This window comes from Ixodes scapularis, unplaced genomic scaffold, assembly GCF_016920785.2.
Source record: "Ixodes scapularis isolate PalLabHiFi unplaced genomic scaffold, ASM1692078v2 PGA_scaffold24__2_contigs__length_7659602, whole genome shotgun sequence".
In the NCBI taxonomy this organism is placed as follows: domain Eukaryota; kingdom Metazoa; phylum Arthropoda; class Arachnida; order Ixodida; family Ixodidae; genus Ixodes; species Ixodes scapularis.
In genome coordinates this window covers 7,450,663-7,456,454 of record NW_024609851.1, presented here as the reverse complement: position 1 = coordinate 7,456,454, position 5,792 = coordinate 7,450,663, and the positions used below count along the sequence as shown (strand labels likewise).

Here is a 5,792-nt window from a genome sequence, read left to right as displayed (position 1 = left end):
GGAGCGAGGGGTGACAGGCTTTCACGTCGGGGTCGGTGCATCGGCGAAGCTGGACGTCGTGGTGACGGCGACCGGAACTCTCGGCGTGACGCAGGCTCGGGGGACTGGGGTCGTCGCAGGTACTCGTCGATCTCCCGAGGGCGTTCACCATACCGGGGGCGCGGGTCGCTTGGATGGAATCCGCGCAGCCCGAGTCGTCGGTATGGGCATCGGCGGTACACATGGTCAGCTTCCCCGCAGTGGTAACACAGCGGGCGTCGGTCGGCCGTCCTCCAGACGTCTGTCTTCCTCGGCGCAGGTCGCTCTGGGGGAACGTGCGCCTGATCTTCCGGCCGTCGGGGGTACTGCGGCGTTGGGGCGTCTCTTCGGGGTGGCGCCGTGGCTTGGCGGGAAGCTTGCGGCGGTCATCGGGCCATGGCGGCGTAGCTCAACGTCGGTTCCTCCGGTGCCACCCTGGTGACGGGAACCTCTGGTTGGAGCGCGCGATGCACTTCTTCTCGGACAGCCTCGGCGATGGAAATGGTTGGCGGACGGCTGGTGGTTGGCAGCAACCTTCGCAGTTCCTCCCGGACAACCTCCCGGATAATTTCGCGGATGTCCGTACCAGGCACGTTTTCACCGCTGAGCAGCGCGGTTGCAGTGACGCTTGGCTGCCGCTGGTAGTGGGAAGCGCGCGCTTGGAGGGCGCGCTCGATGTTTGTCGCCTCGCTGACGAAGGCGTCAACGGTTGCCGGCGGGTTGCGGACGAGGCCTCCGAAGATGTCGTCCTTCACGCCCCGCATCAAAATGCGCAGCTTCTTTCCCTCGGTGGCCTGAGGATCGGCGCGGGAGCTCAGGCGGAGCACGTCTTCCACAAAGCTCGTGACGCTTTCATTGGGGCCCTGGGTCCTGGTTCGCAGTAGGTCCTCGGCTCTCTCTCGGCGGTGGTGGTTGACGAACGTAGCCTTCAGGTCGGTCTTGAAGATGTCCCACGACGTCAAAGAGGACTCATGGTTCTCGTACCAGTGCTTGGCGGTTCCCTCAAGCGAGAAGTAAACGTTGTGCAGGCGTTGCTCGTCGGTCCAGCCATTGTGGCGGGCAACGCGTTCATACTGGTCAATCCAGTCTTCGACGTCTTCGTAGAGTTCACCGTGGAAGGGGGCAGCCGTCCGCGGTGCGACGGGCATGTAGACGACGGGAGAAGCGGCGGGGGCTTGCGACTGGTTGGCCATCGTCGTCTTCTGCGGCTTGGGCTTGTCCAGGAGCAAACCGTACTCAGGATCCTCTCCCTTGGTGCGGCGGCTGGTCCGAATTTCAGGTTCTGCGGTGAGTGGTCTTCTCACCGAGCCGGGAATCGGACTTGCACTGCGGTCAATTGGAGGAGAACGCTGCACGGGCATGCGGTACCCCGCACCTCCACCAAAATGTCACGGGTGGTGACCAAAAGAAAACAGGAAATAAACAAGAAGAAATAAACGTTTAATGTGGCGAACTTGTGCCAAAAATAAAAGAGTACAAAAGATAATAATAGAGCGTCGCGGGCGTCGAAGTCGGCGTGGCAGCAGAGTCGAACGCTGGGGCGAGACTGACTCGACAAGGTCGCGGGCGGCCTCTTATCTAGAGTGCGCCGCTATCTCGAAGATTCGGCGAAAGCGGTTCGAGCGTCGCGTGATCGGGGCGAGAATGAACACGCACTTCCTAGAAAACAAAAGCAGGGATAAATGATAGAAGTTACGTGCGGTACATGAATAAACGGGAACTTTCTGGAGGACCGTGACCGAGCGTTGCTTTTTCAGCCTTGCGCGCGGCAATATTGTGTTTTATGTTACCCCCCTTATGTAATGCCCCCAGGGGCCTTTAAGGTATAATAAATGAAATGAAATGAAATGAATTACGAGGAAACGCTCCCAAAGCTTGTTGACCCCGACTGTTATCTCAAGTTCAACTTCGCCTCGCGGCACTATAACTGCGCCACTGATCACCCTCACACTTATACCCGAGGGGCTGCACTTCAAAGGGGCCTTGATCGTGTTGAGAAATCTTCCCGAGATCACATTAACTGCCGATCCCGTGTCGAGAATGAGAGACGTCTTCTCGCCATGCACTGTTGCCGGCAGCATAGCCAGATGGCTCTTTGCGAGAGTCGCGAGAAGTGGCTCACCCTTTGCTTCCCCGGGAGGCGGCCTTAGTCCCGGGCGGGTCCGTTTCCCGACTGAACGTCGCGTCTTGGGCAGCTCCTCTGGATATGTCCGACTCTGCCGCATTTAAAGCAGATAGGCTGTCCGTTGGCGGCGCGTGTCGTGCGCGCGGGGAATGTGGGCCTTCTGGCATTGTACTCGGTGAGCGGTCTAAGCACTTCGGTCAGAGTTTTGAAGAAGTTGCCCACCTCCGATTGCAGATGTGGCGACGACGTAACCTCAGGCGGTGGCGCAGTCGGCTGTTGGTAGAAGCCCGGTGCTGTCATCCCTTGTGGCGTTGCTCCTTGGGGGTCCGAGAAAGCTTGGCTGGCTCGTACCTCCTGACTCGCGTGTTGCGACGGCCGAGTGTTAAATCCCGGCAGTGGATGGGACGGCATAGCCCACATATTATGTTTGGCCATCTCGGTTGCTTGGGTCAGTCGCTGGAGTGTGCCGAGGAAGTCGGCCGTGGTCTGCGGGTTGGCCAGAACGACTCGTTCCAGCATTTCTGTCCTCAGGCCGCGGGTCAGCTGTCGGAGCTTTTCCTCCTCTGTCATGGCCTCGTTGACTCGAGCGCAGAGCTGGAGTACATCGTAGAAGTACTCTTCCGGTAGCTCCGACGGCAGCTGGAACCGCTGGCTGAGCCGCAGATGGGCCCACTCCCGCATGCTGCGGTTCCCGAAGGTCTCCTTGAGCGCTGCCTTCCACGTTTCCCAGGTAGTTGGTGCGTTGGTCCCGCGCAGTGTCGTGGAGTACCATTTTCGAGCATTTCCCTCAAGAGCAACGCACAGGTACTGCTCACGGCGCGTTCCGTCCCAACCGTTGAAATCCCCTGCCCGCTCGTAGAACAGCAGCCAGTCGCTGACGTCATCTTCCGGATTGCCTTGAAACACCGGTGGCGTAAACATAGACCTGAACGCCGCAGCTTCCGGTGTTCCGGCTTCTGGGGGGGGGTCTGGTTCGTGGCCATCGCCGCCGTGTTGATGATCCTCCCGCTCCGCAGAACCCGGGAGTCGGCCGCTCCTTCTAGGCCGTCCGTGGTGTCGATGGCGTCGACTGAAGGCGCCCCACCAGCTCTGAAACCGCTGTCATATCGTAGAGTTTGGACCTACCCCGCACCTCCACCACTTGTAACAACCGTAAGTGTAGGACACTGAATGACAATGGTTGGGGATACAAAACTTTCCGCTGGCGGAACGACGGTCCGGTTACCGGCCTGCCTCCCGAGTCCCGACTGCCCTCTCCCAGCGGCGAAACTCGCCAAACCACTTCCCTCCTCCCTCCGGCCCGGGGGACTTCGTCGCATGCGCGGTGCACGTGTTCAGGAACCGGCGGGCCCCCAAGGCCGGAGCGAGTCGAGCCCGTCTCCGCTGTGACGACGACCGGTTTTAGGGAAGGGGAGCACGGCAAGCGGCCCGCCGCGTACCACCATCGGCAACTCATTTATTTTCACGCTACAATATATATATGTGTGTGTCGAACCGAAAAAAAATACGGGTTCGGTTACGGTTCAGGTTCAGGTAAATTTATTTTGTTCCGGTTCAGTTCCGGTTCGATTAATTCGATCCGCGAACCGGTTCGGGGCGCTGAACCGGTTCGCGAATCGGTTCGGAAATTATAAATGACAAATTGCAACATCAAAATAAATAGAAAATAAAACATCTGAAATCAGCACATACGAAACGGGGTACATCGTAGGGTAAGGCTCAGGGATTTCTACCAGGAATGGTTTCTTTATATGCACTCAAAGGTTACCTCACCGACGTTTACGCATTCGGACTTCATCTAATTGGGTCCGACGGAGTAGCTGTAAAATCCGCGACCTCCTTACGAACCCACTTACAAGTAGAACTCGCTAACTATCCCGCCACCTCGGCGTGTAAGCAATTGAAGGAACAGTGGGGAGAAAATACAGCTTTCTTTATTTGAACTAGCCTTCGGTAACTCAAATTAGACCCTTAAATAAGTTTCCATTAAACAAGATACGGAATATGAAAAACACTTCACCGAACGTAACGCCAGAAGGACGTAATAGGATAAATATTAAAAAAGAAGAGTTCGGTGTCTCACTAATATGTTAGCTTCTAAGTGCCTATACGAAACCGGATGCATTATTATCAAACTCCCACAGCCTTTTCTTTTCTCATTCCGATGGAAGCAAGCTTCAAGAACTCGCGCGTTCTAGAAACGTGTTATGAAATGAGCACACAGCAACATTTAGGATTTACGAGATCGTACTAAAATGAAATCCCGTGGCGCGATTTTTTATTTTTTATTTTTGCACAGCCTTTGAATTTTTCTTTTTTCCGTGCAAGCCGCGACCAGCGCAATACTGGTTCCTATCTCACGATTCATGGATGCAGCGTTTATATTCCTAAGACTGAGTGGAGAAGAAAAATATGTAAGCGAGGTGTGTGTCAGTTGACGGCACTAAAAAAACTAATTGCATTGATAGCACATTCATTATCAACAGCGCGTGGCCGAACCGTTTTGACATGAGCCGGTAACCGTTATTTTTTTTTTCGGTTCAGTTCCGGTTCGGGTTCATCACGATAACAATATAACGGTTCGGGTTCGGGTTCAGTTCCGGAAAAAATACCGGTTCTGTTCCGGTTTTCGGTTCGGTTCCGGTTCGACACCCTGATATATATATATATATATATATAAAGAAAATATAGCGTAGGATGCCAAAGACTATAAAGTAATCAAGTCGCACTTCGAAACGTTGTTGGAGTTTTAAAGCATTTAGTGAGTCGACGTTTCGGCCTGAGACAGGCCTTCTTCAAGACTGGTTGCCAGAGTCGGTTACAGAGTTGTTTTCAATTTCCACACCCCGGCCACGTCACCTATCAGATCAGGTGTAAAATGCCCAAGTAAAAGAGCCCAAGTAAAAAAACTGCTGTTCTACTTCCTCCCACTGCACGCACGGCCGCAGCAGACGCCGCCAGCCATCGGAGCCAACCAAAGGCCACGTCAGATTTCGTGACCCCAGGAACGTCACGTGCGGAGGGCGCAGTAACGTTCACATAGTTGGATCGGCCCAGATGGCCAGCAACGCACGCCGCGGAAGGACGCAAAGCCAAACAAAGCACAGTACAAAAAAAAAGCAGGAATGTAATAAGCGCACACAGTAAATAACGCCAAAACGCATATAAAAAACCGAAAAAAACCTGCATAGAGAAAGAAAGGGTGCAATAAGCACACAGAGTAAATCAACGCCAACGCCCACAGATATTTTCCCTGCATTAAAAAAAAAAGACTGAAGAAAGCGCACACAGTAAACCAAGCAACGCTCGGCCAAAGCGCATAAACAAATCTCCTGCAAAAAAACACAAAAAAGAAAAAACACAAAAAAAACCGGAAATATAACGGTGTTAACCATAGTCCCAGAACATTCAACAAGGAGCAACAGGTGGAAGATACCTGCTAAAGGTCATGACCCGATGACTCATCGACAGGTTATACAGAAAGGTACACGAACAAATTAAAGGGTTGAACGGGTGGGATTGAATTAGCTACAGTTACATTGCTACAGGAGGATCAAGGTAGATTGGATGCCTAGATGACATTATACCTGGATCTTCATTAATACCGGCCCGAATTGAATTAAATTTGTAAATAAGATACGATTCCCTC

At 53.6% G+C, this 5,792-nt stretch overlaps 1 pseudogene; it reads right to left on the bottom strand.

The window, feature by feature from the left end:
* Window positions 1-281: 281 nt before the first annotated feature.
* On the bottom strand, window positions 282-1,289 carry LOC121836304 (annotated as a pseudogene).
* Window positions 1,290-5,792: the final 4,503 nt, after the last annotated feature.